A 16,566-nucleotide genomic window follows, 5' to 3' on the forward strand; every position below is an offset into this window, starting at 1 on the left:
GGTGCGCGAGCTCGCCGGCCGCTGGAAGTCGAATGAGGCGCCGCGACCACCTCCGCGGTGCTTATAAACAGCCGATCCGCTCGGCGGGGGCTATTTTCGGCCACTTGGCTCGTGCGCACGGCCTCCCGGATGTGCCGGGCGGGTGCGCGAGCTCGCCGGCCGCTGGAAGTCGAATGAGGCGCCGCGACCACCTCCGCGGTGCTTATAAACAGCCGATCCGCTCGGCGGGGGCTATTTTCGGCCACTTGGCTCGTGCGCACGGCCTCCCGGATGTGCCGGGCGGGTGCGCGAGCTCGCCGGCCGCTGGAAGTCGAATGAGGCGCCGCGACCACCTCCGCGGTGCTTATAAACAGCCGATCCGCTCGGCGGGGGCTATTTTCGGCCACTTGGCTCGTGCGCACGGCCTCCCGGATGTGCCGGGCGGGTGCGCGAGCTCGCCGACCGCTGTAAGTCGAATGAGGCGCCGCGACCACCTCCGCGGTGCTTATAAACAGCCGATCCGCTCGGCGGGGGCTATTTTCGGCCACTTGGCTCGTGCGCACGGCCTCCCGGATGTGCCGGGCGGGTGCGCGAGCTCGCCGGCCGCTGGAAGTCGAATGAGGCGCCGCGACCACCTCCGCGGTGCTTATAAACAGCCGATCCGCTCGGCGGGGGCTATTTTCGGCCACTTGGCTCGTGCGCACGGCCTCCCGGATGTGCCGGGCGGGTGCGCGAGCTCGCCGGAAGTCGAATGAGGCGCCGCGACCACCTCCGCGGTGCTTATAAACAGCCGATCCGCTCGGCGGGGGCTATTTTCGGCCACTTGGCTCGTGCGCACGGCCTCCCGGATGTGCCGGGCGGGTGCGCGAGCTCGCCGGCCGCTGGAAGTCGAATGAGGCGCCGCGACCACCTCCGCGGTGCTTATAAACAGCCGATCCGCTCGGCGGGGGCTATTTTCGGCCACTTGGCTCGTGCGCACGGCCTCCCGGATGTGCCGGGCGGGTGCGCGAGCTCGCCGGCCGCTGGAAGTCGAATGAGGCGCCGCGACCACCTCCGCGGTGCTTATAAACAGCCGATCCGCTCGGCGGGGGCTATTTTCGGCCACTTGGCTCGTGCGCACGGCCTCCCGGATGTGCCGGGCGGGTGCGCGAGCTCGCCGGCCGCTGGAAGTCGAATGAGGCGCCCGACCACCTCCGCGGTGCTTATAAACAGCCGATCCGCTCGGCGGGGGCTATTTTCGGCCACTTGGCTCGTGCGCACGGCCTCCCGGATGTGCCGGGCGGGTGCGCGAGCTCGCCGGCCGCTGGAAGTCGAATGAGGCGCCGCGACCACCTCCGCGGTGCTTATAAACAGCCGATCCGCTCGGCGGGGGCTATTTTCGGCCACTTGGCTCGTGCGCACGGCCTCCCGGATGTGCCGGGCGGGTGCGCGAGCTCGCCGGCCGCTTGAAGTCGAATGAGGCGCCGCGACCACCTCCGCGGTGCTTATAAACAGCCGATCCGCTCGGCGGGGGCTATTTTCGGCCACTTGGCTCGTGCGCACGGCCTCCCGGATGTGCCGGGCGGGTGCGCGAGCTCGCCGGCCGCTGGAAGTCGAATGAGGCGCCGCGACCACCTCCGCGGTGCTTATAAACAGCCGATCCGCTCGGCGGGGGCTATTTTCGGCCACTTGGCTCGTGCGCACGGCCTCCCGGATGTGCCGGGCGGGTGCGCGAGCTCGCCGGCCGCTGGAAGTCGAATGAGGCGCCGCGACCACCTCCGCGGTGCTTATAAACAGCCGATCCGCTCGGCGGGGGCTATTTTCGGCCACTTGGCTCGTGCGCACGGCCTCCCGGATGTGCCGGGCGGGTGCGCGAGCTCGCCGCCCGCCGGAAGTCGAATGAGGCGCCGCGACCACCTCCGCGGTGCTTATAAACAGCCGATCCGCTCGGCGGGGGCTATTTTCGGCCACTTGGCTCGTGCGCACGGCCTCCCGGATGTGCCGGTCGGGTGCGCGAGCTCGCCGGCCGCTGGAAGTCGAATGAGGCGCCGCGACCACCTCCGCGGTGCTTATAAACAGCCGATCCGCTCGGCGGGGGCTATTTTCGGCCACTTGGCTCGTGCGCACGGCCTCCCGGATGTGCCGGGCGGGTGCGCGAGCTCGCTGGCCGCTGGAAGTCGAATGAGGCGCCGCGACCACCTCCGCGGTGCTTATAAACAGCCGATCCGCTCGGCGGGGGCTATTTTCGGCCACTTGGCTCGTGCGCACGGCCTCCCGGATGTGCCGGGCGGGTGCGCGAGCTCGCCGGCCGCTGGAAGTCGAATGAGGCGCCGCGACCACCTCCGCGGTGCTTATAAACAGCCGATCCGCTCGGCGGGGGCTATTTTCGGCCACTTGGCTCGTGCGCACGGCCTCCCGGATGTGCCGGGCGGGTGCGCGAGCTCGCCGGCCGCTGGAAGTCGAATGAGGCGCCGCGACCACCTCCGCGGTGCTTATAAACAGCCGATCCGCTCGGCGGGGGCTATTTTCGGCCACTTGGCTCGTGCGCACGGCCTCCCGGATGTGCCGGGCGGGTGCGCGAGCTCGCCGGCCGCTGGAAGTCGAATGAGGCGTCGCGACCACCTCCGCGGTGCTTATAAACAGCCGATCCGCTCGGCGGGGGCTATTTTCGGCCACTTGGCTCGTGCGCACGGCCTCCCGGATGTGCCGGGCGGGTGCGCGAGCTCGCCGGCCGCTGGAAGTCGAATGAGGCGCCGCGACCACCTCCGCGGTGCTTATAAACAGCCGATCCGCTCGGCGGGGGCTATTTTCGGCCACTTGGCTCGTGCGCACGGCCTCCCGGATGTGCCGGGCGGGTGCGCGAGCTCGCCGGCCGCTGGAAGTCGAATGAGGCGCCGCGACCACCTCCGCGGTGCTTATAAACAGCCGATCCGCTCGGCGGGGGCTATTTTCGGCCACTTGGCTCGTGCGCACGGCCTCCCGGATGTGCCGGGCGGGTGCGCGAGCTCGCCGGCCGCTGGAAGTCGAATGAGGCGCCGCGACCACCTCCGCGGTGCTTATAAACAGCCGATCCGCTCGGCGGGGGCTATTTTCGGCCACTTGGCTCGTGCGCACGGCCTCCCGGATGTGCCGGGCGGGTGCGCGAGCTCGCCGGCCGCTGGAAGTCGAATGAGGCGCCGCGATCTCCTCCGCGGTGCTTATAAAGTGCCGATCCGCTCGGCTTGGAGCTATTTCCGGCCTCCCGTTGGTGCCGGGCGGCGTGCGCGAGCTCGCCGGCCGCGATCTCCTCCGCGGTGCTTATAAACAGCAGCATGCGCACGGCCTCCCAGAATTTGAACACATTTCGTCAATAAATTTCGCATATTGAATTTTGAAGTTTAATATAATGCAACAATTGAGCTCGACTTATACAAAGGATATATCATAAAATCGTAAATTTCCGTCGAATTTTAGGGGGTCGACTTATACACCGAGTCGACCTGTACACCGGCAAATACGGTAAATACGATTAAATAAAATGATACGACTGGCATAAAAACAAATATAAACCACATAAAAATAAAAGTCACCATTACGTTGAATTATTGGGAGCACCGAGCTTGTTTCTCAGAAACGAGCCGGTCCCATCCAGGCGTAATCGGAGACAATGAAACCCGAAGTGGTTAAGGTTTGTCTTTTAATGCAGGATGCTTGGTCTCCATGTGCCGAAGCAGTTTTGAAGGCTTCATTGGCTCGCTCGCTAGTTTCAGGGGCGATTGTGTCTATAAAATGCAAAATGTTGGGTCACCTCACGGTTTACAGCCATACTACCCTGAGAACGCCCGATCTCGTCCGATCTCGGAAGCTAAGCAGGGTCGGGCCTGGTTAGTACTTGGATGGGAGACCGCCTGGGAATACCAGGTGCTGTAAGCTTTTTCTTTTTCTTATGTGCACTTCAATCGTTTAAGAAGCTATTTTTTACAACACCCATCACGAATGGCATCCGGAAACAGCAAGCCTAATTTAAACTCCGACATTGAAACTATAACACGAGTTTGAAAGCTATATTATGTGGTGACATCCACAGCATTGTAGTTAAATTTTTTACCGCTAGAGAGCAGACTATGTACAGTGAGCATGGCTCCCTGTGAACTCAAAGCAGCAGGCTTGACTTGTAAAAGAACCCAACACAACACTTCCATGAAGTGTTTTTAAACTTTTCAAGGCATTTATTTTGATTCAGCAAAATGCAGGTCGCAACGGCAAATTCGTGCTACCGCATAAAAAGCTGTCAATAACTTTTCATGATAGCCATGTTTCCAGAAAACACCAAAAGCCTTGGAAGAAAGCCTGTTTCGGCCCTGGTTGTAAAAAAAAAAAAAAAAACAAAAGGGAAGGGTGACCGTCCGGGAATACCAGGTGCTGAAAGCCTTTTTTTTTTTTTTTTTCCCACGTCAATTGTGAAAGGAAACTTTTACCACAGCCATCAAGTCCCGCCGCTGCTTGGCATGGTTTCAGGGGCGATTGTGTCTATAAAATGAAAAATATTCTGAGCGGTCTCACGGCTTACGGCCATACTACCCTGAGAGCGCCCGATCTCGTCCGATCTCGGAGGCTAAGCAGGGTCGGGCCTGGTAAGTACTTGGATGGGACACCGCCTGGGAATACCATTTACCGTAAGCTTTTTTTTTTTTTTTTCTTATGTGCACTTCAATCGTTTAAGCCAAGAACTTTTTACAGCACCCATCACGAATGGCATTCGGAAACTGCAAGCCTAGTTTGAACTCCGACACTGAAACTACAACACGAGTTTAAAACCTACATTGTGTGGCGACAGCCATAGCATTGCAGTTCACGTTTTTACCGCTAGAGGACAGACTATGTACAGTGAATAAAGAGCATGGCTCCCTGTGAACTCAAAGCAGCAGTCTTTACTTGTAAAAGAACCCAGCACAACACATTGCGCTTCCATGTAGTGTTTTTACCTTTTTCATGACATTTATTTTGATACAGCCAAATGCAGGTTTTGTGCACTTCACTTTTCCGTTGGGCATTCGCGTAGAACCCTATTCCAGTTACGGCCAGATTCTTTTAGACTAGTGGTCCCCAACCTTTCTTGCGCCACGGACCGGCTACGCGTCAGAAATATTTTTGCGGACCTGCCTTTATATATATAAATAAACAATAAATCAATATAAATAAATACTACATTTATAATAAGTATATATACCGTATTTGCCGGTGTATTGGTCGACCTTTTTCGATCCAAAATCGACCGAAAAAAATCGACCTCGACTTATACACCGAGTCATAAAATTTAACTTCGTATTCATCGCTTCAAATGTGATGGTAACCAAGGCCGTTTCTCATGCATCTCATTGTGCGTTGCACTTAGAAAATTTGAACCGGGCGGCGTGCGCGAGTGCGCGGCCCGCTGGAAGTCGAATGAGGCGCCGCGACCACCTCCGCGGTGCTTATAAACAGCCGATCCGCTCGGCGGGGGCTATTTTCGGCCACTTGGCTCGTGCGCACGGCCTCCCGGATGTGCCGGGCGGGTGCGCGAGCTCGCCGGCCGCTGGAAGTCGAATGAGGCGCCGCGACCACCTCCGCGGTGCGTATAAACAGCCGATCTGCTCGGCGGGGGCTATTTTCGGCCACTTGGCTCGTGCGCACGGCCTCCCGGATGTGCCGGGCGGGTGCGCGAGCTCGCCGGCCGCTGGAAGTCGAATGAGGCGCCGCGACCACCTCCGCGGTGCTTATAAACAGCCGATCCGCTCGGCGGGGGCTATTTTCGGCCACTTGGCTCGTGCGCACGGCCTCCCGGATGTGCCGGGCGGGTGCGCGAGCTCGCCGACCGCTGTAAGTCGAATGAGGCGCCGCGACCACCTCCGCGGTGCTTATAAACAGCCGATCCGCTCGGCGGGGGCTATTTTCGGCCACTTGGCTCGTGCGCACGGCCTCCCGGATGTGCCGGGCGGGTGCGCGAGCTCGCCGGCCGCTGGAAGTCGAATGAGGCGCCGCGACCACCTCCGCGGTGCTTATAAACAGCCGATCCGCTCGGCGGGGGCTATTTTCGGCCACTTGGCTCGTGCGCACGGCCTCCCGGATGTGCCGGGCGGGTGCGCGAGCTCGCCGGAAGTCGAATGAGGCGCCGCGACCACCTCCGCGGTGCTTATAAACAGCCGATCCGCTCGGCGGGGGCTATTTTCGGCCACTTGGCTCGTGCGCACGGCCTCCCGGATGTGCCGGGCGGGTGCGCGAGCTCGCCGGCCGCTGGAAGTCGAATGAGGCGCCGCGACCACCTCCGCGGTGCTTATAAACAGCCGATCCGCTCGGCGGGGGCTATTTTCGGCCACTTGGCTCGTGCGCACGGCCTCCCGGATGTGCCGGGCGGGTGCGCGATCTCGCCGGCCGCTGGAAGTCGAATGAGGCGCCGCGACCACCTCCGCGGTGCTTATAAACAGCCGATCCGCTCGGCGGGGGCTATTTTCGGCCACTTGGCTCGTGCGCACGGCCTCCCGGATGTGCCGGGCGGGTGCGCGAGCTCGCCGGCCGCTGGAAGTCGAATGAGGCGCCGCGACCACCTCCGCGGTGCTTATAAACAGCCGATCCGCTCGGCGGGGGCTATTTTCGGTCACTTGGCTCGTGCGCACGGCCTCCCGGATGTGCCGGGCGGGTGCGCGAGCTCGCCGGCCGCTGGAAGTCGAATGAGGCGTCGCGACCACCTCCGCGGTGCTTATAAACAGCCGATCCGCTCGGCGGGGGCTATTTTCGGCCACTTGGCTCGTGCGCACGGCCTCCCGGATGTGCCGGGCGGGTGCGCGAGCTCGCCGGCCGCTGGAAGTCGAATGAGGCGCCGCGACCACCTCCGCGGTGCTTATAAACAGCCGATCCGCTCGGCGGGGGCTATTTTCGGCCACTTGGCTCGTGCGCACGGCCTCCCGGATGTGCCGGGCGGGTGCGCGAGCTCGCCGGCCGCTGGAAGTCGAATGAGGCGCCGCGACCACCTCCGCGGTGCTTATAAACAGCCGATCCGCTCGGCGGGGGCTATTTTCGGCCACTTGGCTCGTGCGCACGGCCTCCCGGATGTGCCGGGCGGGTGCGCGAGCTCGCCGGCCGCTGGAAGTCGAATGAGGCGCCGCGACCACCTCCGCGGTGCTTATAAACAGCCGATCCGCTCGGCGGGGGCTATTTTCGGCCACTTGGCTCGTGCGCACGGCCTCCCGGATGTGCCGGGCGGGTGCGCGAGCTCGCCGGCCGCTGGAAGTCGAATGAGGCGCCGCGATCTCCTCCGCGGTGCTTATAAAGTGCCGATCCGCTCGGCTTGGAGCTATTTCCGGCCTCCCGTTGGTGCCGGGCGGCGTGCGCGAGCTCGCCGGCCGCGATCTCCTCCGCGGTGCTTATAAACAGCAGCATGCGCACGGCCTCCCAGAATTTGAACACATTTCGTCAATAAATTTCGCATATTGAATTTTGAAGTTTAATATAATGCAACAATTGAGCTCGACTTATACAAAGGATATATCATAAAATCGTAAATTTCCGTCGAATTTTAGGGGGTCGACTTATACACCGAGTCGACCTGTACACCGGCAAATACGGTAAATACGATTAAATAAAATGATACGACTGGCATAAAAACAAATATAAACCACATAAAAATAAAAGTCACCATTACGTTGAATTATTGGGAGCACCGAGCTTGTTTCTCAGAAACGAGCCGGTCCCATCCAGGCGTAATCGGAGACAATGAAACCCGAAGTGGTTAAGGTTTGTCTTTTAATGCAGGATGCTTGGTCTCCATGTGCCGAAGCAGTTTTGAAGGCTTCATTGGCTCGCTCGTTTCAGGGGCGATTGTGTCTATAAAATGCAAAATGTTGGGTCACCTCACGGCTTACGGCCATACTACCCTGAGAACGCCCGATCTCGTCCGATCTCGGAAGCTAAGCAGGGTCGGGCCTGGTTAGTACTTGGATGGGAGACCGCCTGGGAATACCAGGTGCTGTAAGCTTTTTCTTTTTCTTATGTGCACTTCAATCGTTTAAGAAGCTATTTTTTACAACACCCATCACGAATGGCATCCGGAAACAGCAAGCCTAATTTAAACTCCGACATTGAAACTATAACACGAGTTTGAAAGCTATATTATGTGGTGACATCCACAGCATTGTAGTTAAATTTTTTACCGCTAGAGAGCAGACTATGTACAGTGAGCATGGCTCCCTGTGAACTCAAAGCAGCAGGCTTGACTTGTAAAAGAACCCAACACAACACTTCCATGAAGTAATTGTACTAAGTTCATTCTGTTTTTCCTTATTTAATCACTTCACTGGTTTCTTTTATATCAAACAAATTGTTTTAGGTTATTCACCTGACATGTTGATCCATCAGCTGATAAAGACGCGTCACCATCACATCTGTGACACTCTGATGAAGGCGGAAGAAACCGCCGAAACATGTCAGGTGAATAACCTAAAACAATTTGTTTGATATAAAAGAAACCAGTGAAGTGACTTCCATGAAGTGTTTTTAAACTTTTCAAGGCATTTATTTTGATTCAGCAAAATGCAGGTCGCAACGGCAAATTCGTGCTACCGCATAAAAAGCTGTCAATAACTTTTCATGATAGCCATGTTTCTAGAAAACACCAAAAGCCTTGGAAGAAAGCCTGTTTCGGCCCTGGTTGTAAAAAAAACAAAAAAAAAAAAAAACAAAAGGGAAGGGTGACCGTCCGGAAATACCAGGTGCTGAAAGCCTTTTTTTTTTTTTTTTTCCCACGTCAATTGTGAAAGGAAACTTTTACCACAGCCATCAAGTCCCGCCGCTGCTTGGCATGGTTTCAGGGGCGATTGTGTCTATAAAATGAAAAATTCTGAGCGGTTTCACGGCTTACGGCAATACTACCCTGAGAGCGCCCGCTCTCGTCCGATCTCGGAGGCTAAGCAGGGTCGGGCCTGGTTAGTACTTGGATGGGAGACCGCCTGGGAATACCAGTTACCGTAAGCTTTTTTTTTTTTTTTTTTTTCTTATGTGCACTTCAATCGTTTAAGCAAAGAACTTTTTACAGCACCCATCACGAATGGCATTCGGAAACTGCAAGCCTAGTTTGAACTCCGACACTGAAACTACAACACGAGTTTAAAACCTACATTGTGTGGCGACAGCCATAGCATTGCAGTTCACGTTTTTACCGCTAGAGGACAGACTATGTACAGTGAATAAAGAGCATGGCTCCCTGTGAACTCAAAGCAGCAGTCTTTACTTGTAAAAGAACCCAGCACAACACATTGCGCTTCCATGTAGTGTTTTTACCTTTTTCATGACATTTATTTTGATACAGCCAAATGCAGGTTTTGTGCACTTCACTTTTCCGTTGGGCATTCGCGTAGAACCCTATTCCAGTTACGGCCAGATTCTTTTAGACTAGTGGTCCCCAAACTTTCTTGCGCCACGGACCGGCTACGCGTCAGAAATATTTTTGCGGACCTGCCTTTATATATATAAATAAACAATAAATCTATATAAATAAATACTACATTTATAATAAATATATATAAATAGGATTAAATAAAATGATACGACTGGCATAAAAACAAATATAAACCACATAAAAATAAAAGTCACCATTACGTTGAATTATTGGGAGCACCGAGCTTGTTTCTCAGAAACGAGCCGGTCCCATCCAGGCGTAATCGGAGACAATGAAACCCGAAGTGGTTAAGGTTTGTCTTTTAATGCAGGATGCTTGGTCTCCATGTGCCGAAGCAGTTTTGAAGGCTTCATTGGCTTGCTCGCTAGTTTCAGGGGCGATTGTGTCTATAAAATGCAAAATGTTGGGTCACCTCACGCCTTACGGCCATACTACCCTGAGAACGCCTGATCTCGTCTTATCTCGGAAGCTAAGCAGGGTCGGGCCTGGTTAGTACTTGGATGGGAGACTGCCTGGGAATACCAGGTGCTGTAAGCTTTTTCTTTTTCTTATGTGCACTTCAAGCTCTTTTTTTTTTTTTTTTTTTCTTATGTGCACTTCAATCGTTTAAGCCAAGACCTTTTTACAACACCCATCACGCATGGCATTCGGAAACTGCAAGCCTAGTTTGAACTCCGACACTGAAACTACAACACGAGTTCAAAACCTCTATGTACAGTGAATAAAGAGCATGGCTCCCTGTGAACTCAAAGCAGCAGTCTTTACTTGTAAAAGAACCCAGCACAACACATTGCGCTTCCATGTAGTGTTTTTAACTTTTTCATGACATTTATTTTGATACAGCCAAATGCAGGTTTTGTGCACTTCACTTTTCCGTTGGGCATTCGCGTAGAACCCTATTCCAGTTACGGCCAGATTCTTTTAGACTAGTGGTCCCCAACCTTTCTTGCGCCACGGACCGGCTACGCGTCAGAAATATTTTTGCGGACCTGCCTTTATATATATAAATAAACAATAAATCAATATAAATAAATACTACATTTATAATAAGTATATATACCGTATTTGCCGGTGTATTGGTCGACCTTTTTCGATCCAAAATCGACCGAAAAAAATCGACCTCGACTTATACACCGAGTCATAAAATTTAACTTCGTATTCATCGCTTCAAATGTGATGGTAACCAAGGCCGTTTCTCATGCATCTCATTGTGCGTTGCACTTAGAAAATTTGAACCGGGCGGCGTGCGCGAGTGCGCGGCCCGCTGGAAGTTGAATGAGGCGCCGCGACCACCTCCGCGGTGCTTATAAACAGCCGATCCGCTCGGCGGGGGCTATTTTCGGCCACTTGGCTCGTGCGCACGGCCTCCCGGATGTGCCGGGCGGGTGCGCGAGCTCGCCGCCCGCCGGAAGTCGAATGAGGCGCCGCGACCACCTCCGCGGTGCTTATAAACAGCCGATCCGCTCGGCGGGGGCTATTTTCGGCCACTTGGCTCGTGCGCACGGCCTCCCGGATGTGCCGGGCGGGTGCGCGAGCTCGCCGGCCGCTGGAAGTCGAATGAGGCCCCGCGACCACCTCCGCGGTGCTTATAAACAGCCGATCCGCTCGGCGGGGGCTATTTTCGGCCACTTGACTCGTGCGCACGGCCTCCCGGATGTGCCGGGCGGGTGCGCGAGCTCGCCGGCCGCTGGAAGTCGAATGAGGCGCCGCGACCACCTCCGCGGTGCTTATAAACAGCCGATCCGCTCGGCGGGGGCTATTTTCGGCCACTTGGCTCGTGCGCACGGCCTCCCGGATGTGCCGGGCGGGTGCGCGAGCTCGCCGGCCGCTGGAAGTCGAATGAGGCGCCGCGACCACCTCCGCGGTGCTTATAAACAGCCGATCCGCTCGGCGGGGGCTATTTTCGGCCACTTGGCTCGTGCGCACGGCCTCCCGGATGTGCCGGGCGGGTGCGCGAGCTCGCCGGCCGTTGGAAGTCGAATGAGGCGCCGCGACCACCTCCGCGGTGCTTATAAACAGCCGATCCGCTCGGCGGGGGCTATTTTCGGCCACTTGGCTCGTGCGCACGGCCTCTCGGATGTGCCGGGCGGGTGCGCGAGCTCGCCGGCCGCTGGAAGTCGAATGAGGCGCCGCGACTACCTCCGCGGTGCTTATAAACAACCGATCCGCTCGGCGGGGGCTATTTTCGGCACTTGGCTCGTGCGCACGGCCTCCCGGATGTGCCGGGCGGGTGCGCGAGCTCGCCGGCCGCTGGAAGTCGAATGAGGCGCCGCGACCACCTCCGCGGTGCTTATAAACAGCCGATCCGCTCGGCAGGGGCTATTTTCGGCCACTTGGCTCGTGCGCACGGCCTCCCGGATGTGCCGGGCGGGTGCGCGAGCTCGCCGGCCGCTGGAAGTCGAATGAGGCGCCCGACCACCTCCGCGGTGCTTATAAACAGCCGATCCGCTCGGCGGGGGCTATTTTCGGCCACTTGGCTCGTGCGCACGGCCTCCCGGATGTGCCGGGCGGGTGCGCGAGCTCGCCGGCCGCTGGAAGTCGAATGAGGCGCCGCGACCACCTCCGCGGTGCTTATAAACAGCCGATCCGCTCGGCGGGGGCTATTTTCGGCCACTTGGCTCGTGCGCACGGCCTCCCGGATGTGCCGGGCGGGTGCGCGAGCTCGCCGGCCGCTGGAAGTCCAATGAGGCGCCGCGATCTCCTCCGCGGTGCTTATAAAGTGCCGATCCGCTCGGCTTGGAGCTATTTCCGGCCTCCCGTTGGTGCCGGGCGGCGTGCGCGAGCTCGCCGGCCGCGATCTCCTCCGCGGTGCTTATAAACAGCAGCATGCGCACGGCCTCCCAGAATTTGAACACATTTCGTCAATAAATTTCGCATATTGAATTTTGAAGTTTAATATAATGCAACAATTGAGCTCGACTTATACAAAGGATATATCATAAAATCGTAAATTTCCGTCGAATTTTAGGGGGTCGACTTATACACCGAGTCGACCTGTACACCGGCAAATACGGTAAATACGATTAAATAAAATGATACGACTGGCATAAAAACAAATATAAACCACATAAAAATAAAAGTCACCATTACGTTGAATTATTGGGAGCACCGAGCTTGTTTCTCAGAAACGAGCCGGTCCCATCCAGGCGTAATCGGAGACAATGAAACCCGAAGTGGTTAAGGTTTGTCTTTTAATGCAGGATGCTTGGTCTCCATGTGCCGAAGCAGTTTTGAAGGCTTCATTGGCTCGCTCGCTAGTTTCAGGGGCGATTGTGTCTATAAAATGCAAAATGTTGGGTCACCTCACGGCTTACGGCCATACTACCCTGAGAACGCCCGATCTCGTCCAATCTCGGAAGCTAAGCAGGGTCGGGCCTGGTTAGTACTTGGATGGGAGACCGCCTGGGAATACCAGGTGCTGTAAGCTTTTTCTTTTTCTTATGTGCACTTCAATCGTTTAAGAAGCTATTTTTTACAACACCCATCACGAATGGCATCCGGAAACAGCAAGCCTAATTTAAACTCCGACATTGAAACTATAACACGAGTTTGAAAGCTATATTATGTGGTGACATCCACAGCATTGTAGTTAAATTTTTTACCGCTAGAGAGCAGACTATGTACAGTGAGCATGGCTCCCTGTGAACTCAAAGCAGCAGGCTTGACTTGTAAAAGAACCCAACACAACACTTCCATGAAGTAATTGTACTAAGTTCATTTTGTTTTTCCTTATTTAATCACTTCACTGGTTTCTTTTATATCAAACAAATTGTTTTAGGTTATTCACCTGACATGTTGATCCATCAGCTGATAAAGACGCGTCACCATCACATCTGTGACACTCTGATGAAATCGGAAGAAACCGCCGAAACATGTCAGGTGAATAACCTAAAACAATTTGTTTGATATAAAAGAAACCAGTGAAGTGACTTCCATGAAGTGTTTTTAAACTTTTCAAGGCATTTATTTTGATTCAGCAAAATGCAGGTCGCAACGGCAAATTCGTGCTACCGCATAAAAAGCTGTCAATAACTTTTCATGATAGCCATGTTTCCAGAAAACACCAAAAGCCTTGGAAGAAAGCCTGTTTCGGCCCTGGTTGTAAAAAAAACAAAAAAAAAACAAAAGGGAAGGGTGACCGTCCGGGAATACCAGGTGCTGAAAGCCTTTTTTTTTTTTTTTTTCCCACGTCAATTGTGAAAGGAAACTTTTACCACAGCCATCAAGTCCCGCCGCTGCTTGGCATGGTTTCAGGGGCGATTGTGTCTATAAAATGAAAAATTCTGAGCGGTCTCACGGCTTACGGCAATACTACCCTGAGAGCGCCCGCTCTCGTCCGACCTCGGAGGCTAAGCAGGGTCGGGCCTGGTTAGTACTTGGATGGGAGACCGCCTGGGAATACCAGTTACCGTAAGCTTTTTTTTTTTTTTTTTTTTTCTTATGTGCACTTCAATCGTTTAAGTCAAGAACTTTTTACAGCACCCATCACGAATGGCATTCGGAAACTGCAAGCCTAGTTTGAACTCCGACACTGAAACTACAACACGAGTTTAAAACCTACATTGTGTGGCGACAGCCATAGCATTGCAGTTCACGTTATTACCGCTAGAGGACAGACTATGTACAGTGAATAAAGAGCATGGCTCCCTGTGAACTCAAAGCAGCAGTCTTTACTTGTAAAAGAACCCAGCACAACACATTGCGCTTCCATGTAGTGTTTTTACCTTTTTCATGACATTTATTTTGATACAGCCAAATGCAGGTTTTGTGCACTTCACTTTTCCGTTGGGCATTCGCGTAGAACCCTATTCCAGTTACGGCCAGATTCTTTTAGACTAGTGGTCCCCAAACTTTCTTGCGCCACGGACCGGCTACGCGTCAGAAATATTTTTGCGGACCTGCCTTTATATATATAAATAAACAATAAATCTATATAAATAAATACTACATTTATAATAAATATATATAAATAGGATTAAATAAAATGATACGACTGGCATAAAAACAAATATAAACCACATAAAAATAAAAGTCACCATTACGTTGAATTATTGGGAGCACCGAGCTTGTTTCTCAGAAACGAGCCGGTCCCATCCAGGCGTAATCGGAGACAATGAAACCCGAAGTGGTTAAGGTTTGTCTTTTAATGCAGGATGCTTGGTCTCCATGTGCCGAAGCAGTTTTGAAGGCTTCATTGGCTTGCTCGCTAGTTTCAGGGGCGATTGTGTCTATAAAATGCAAAATGTTGGGTCACCTCACGGCTTACGGCCATACTACCCTGAGAACGCCTGATCTCGTCTTATCTCGGAAGCTAAGCAGGGTGTGGCCTGGTTAGTACTTGGATGGGAGACTGCCTGGGAATACCAGGTGCTGTAAGCTTTTTCTTTTTCTTATGTGCACTTCAAGCTCTTTTTTTTTTTTTTTTTTTTTTCTTATGTGCACTTCAATCGTTTAAGCCAAGACCTTTTTACAACACCCATCACGAATGGCATTCGGAAACTGCAAGCCTAGTTTGAACTCCGACACTGAAACTACAACACGAGTTGAAAACCTCTATGTACAGTGAATAAAGAGCATGGCTCCCTGTGAACTCAAAGCAGCAGTCTTTACTTGTAAAAGAACCCAGCACAACACATTGCGCTTCCATGTAGTGTTTTTACCTTTTTCATGACATTTATTTTGATACAGCCAAATGCAGGTTTTGTGCACTTCACTTTTCCGTTGGGCATTCGCGTAGAACCCTATTCCAGTTACGGCCAGATTCTTTTAGACTAGTGGTCCCCAACCTTTCTTGCGCCACGGACCGGCTACGCGTCAGAAATATTTTTGCGGACCTGCCTTTATATATATAAATAAACAATAAATCAATATAAATAAATACTACATTTATAATAAGTATATATACCGTATTTGCCGGTGTATTGGTCGACCTTTTTCGATCCAAAATCGACCGAAAAAAATCGACCTCGACTTATACACCGAGTCATAAAATTTAACTTCGTATTCATCGCTTCAAATGTGATGGTAACCAAGGCCGTTTCTCATGCATCTCATTGTGCGTTGCACTTAGAAAATTTGAACCGGGCGGCGTGCGCGAGTGCGCAGCCCGTTGGAAGTCGAATGAGGCGCCGCGACCACCTCCGCGGTGCTTATAAACCGCCGATCCGCTCGGCGGGGGCTATTTTCGGCCACTTGGCTCGTGCGCACGGCCTCCCGGATGTGCCGGGCGGGTGCGCGAGCTCGCCGGCCGCTGGAAGTCGAATGAGGCGCCGCGACCACCTCCGCGGTGCTTATAAACAGCCGATCCGCTCGGCGGGGGCTATTTTCGGCCACTTGGCTCGTGCGCACGGCCTCCCGGATGTGCCGGGCGGGTGCGCGAGCTCGCCGGCCGCTGGAAGTCGAATGAGGTGCCGCGACCACCTCCGCGGTGCTTATAAACAGCCGATCCGCTCGGCGGGGGCTATTTTCGGCCACTTGGCTCGTGCGCACGGCCTCCCGGATGTGCCGGGCGGGTGCGCGAGCTCGCCGACCGCTGTAAGTCGAATGAGGCGCCGCGACCACCTCCGCGGTGCTTATAAACAGCCGATCCGCTCGGCGGGGGCTATTTTCGGCCACTTGGCTCGTGCGCACGGCCTCCCGGATGTGCCGGGCGGGTGCGCGAGCTCGCCGCCCGCCGGAAGTCGAATGAGGCGCCGCGACCACCTCCGCGGTGCTTATAAACAGCCGATCCGCTCGGCGGGGGCTATTTTCGGCCACTTGGCTCGTGCGCACGGCCTCCCGGATGTGCCGGGCGGGCGCGCGAGCTCGCCGGCCGCCGGAAGTCGAATGAGGCGCCGCGACCACCTCCGCGGTGCTTATAAACAGCCGATCCGCTCGGCGGGGGCTATTTTCGGCCACTTGGCTCGTGCGCACGGCCTCCCGGATGTGCCGGGCGGGTGCGCGAGCTCGCCGGCCGCTGGAAGTCGAATGAGGCGCCGCGACCACCACCGCGGTGCTTATAAACAGCCGATCCGCTCGGCGGGGGCTATTTTCGGCCACTTGGCTCGTGCGCACGGCCTCCCGGATGTGCCGGGCGGGTGCGCGAGCTCGCCGGCCGCTGGAAGTCGAATGAGGCGCCGCGACCACCTCCGCGGTGCTTATAAACAGCCGATTCGCTCGGCGGGGGCTATTTTCGGCCACTTGGCTCGTGCGCACGGCCT

At 55.0% G+C, this 16,566-nt stretch overlaps 4 non-coding genes and 4 pseudogenes across 4 annotated transcripts; all 8 read left to right on the forward strand.

Moving 5' to 3' along the window:
* The first annotated feature begins 3,751 nt into the window (after window positions 1–3,751).
* Window positions 3,752–3,870, forward strand: LOC125993272 (5S ribosomal RNA). Its single transcript, XR_007490101.1, has one exon. It is a non-coding gene; the product is annotated as a 5S ribosomal RNA (ribosomal RNA).
* A 631-nt stretch (window positions 3,871–4,501) lies between these two features.
* LOC125993198 (5S ribosomal RNA) lies at window positions 4,502–4,620 on the forward strand (annotated as a pseudogene).
* Window positions 4,621–7,829: 3,209 nt separating this feature from the next.
* LOC125993259 (5S ribosomal RNA) lies at window positions 7,830–7,948 on the forward strand. Its single transcript, XR_007490089.1, has one exon. It is a non-coding gene; the product is annotated as a 5S ribosomal RNA (ribosomal RNA).
* An 876-nt stretch (window positions 7,949–8,824) lies between these two features.
* On the forward strand, window positions 8,825–8,943 carry LOC125993188 (5S ribosomal RNA; annotated as a pseudogene).
* Window positions 8,944–9,785: 842 nt separating this feature from the next.
* Window positions 9,786–9,904, forward strand: LOC125993185 (5S ribosomal RNA; annotated as a pseudogene).
* Window positions 9,905–12,675: 2,771 nt separating this feature from the next.
* Window positions 12,676–12,794, forward strand: LOC125993275 (5S ribosomal RNA). The gene has a single exon (XR_007490104.1). It is a non-coding gene; the product is annotated as a 5S ribosomal RNA (ribosomal RNA).
* Window positions 12,795–13,665: 871 nt separating this feature from the next.
* LOC125993205 (5S ribosomal RNA) lies at window positions 13,666–13,784 on the forward strand (annotated as a pseudogene).
* An 843-nt stretch (window positions 13,785–14,627) lies between these two features.
* Window positions 14,628–14,746, forward strand: LOC125993182 (5S ribosomal RNA). The gene has a single exon (XR_007490062.1). It is a non-coding gene; the product is annotated as a 5S ribosomal RNA (ribosomal RNA).
* The last annotated feature ends 1,820 nt before the right edge of the window (window positions 14,747–16,566 follow it).

The sequence above is a fragment of the Syngnathus scovelli genome, unplaced genomic scaffold, assembly GCF_024217435.2.
Source record: "Syngnathus scovelli strain Florida unplaced genomic scaffold, RoL_Ssco_1.2 HiC_scaffold_27, whole genome shotgun sequence".
Classification (NCBI taxonomy): domain Eukaryota; kingdom Metazoa; phylum Chordata; class Actinopteri; order Syngnathiformes; family Syngnathidae; genus Syngnathus; species Syngnathus scovelli.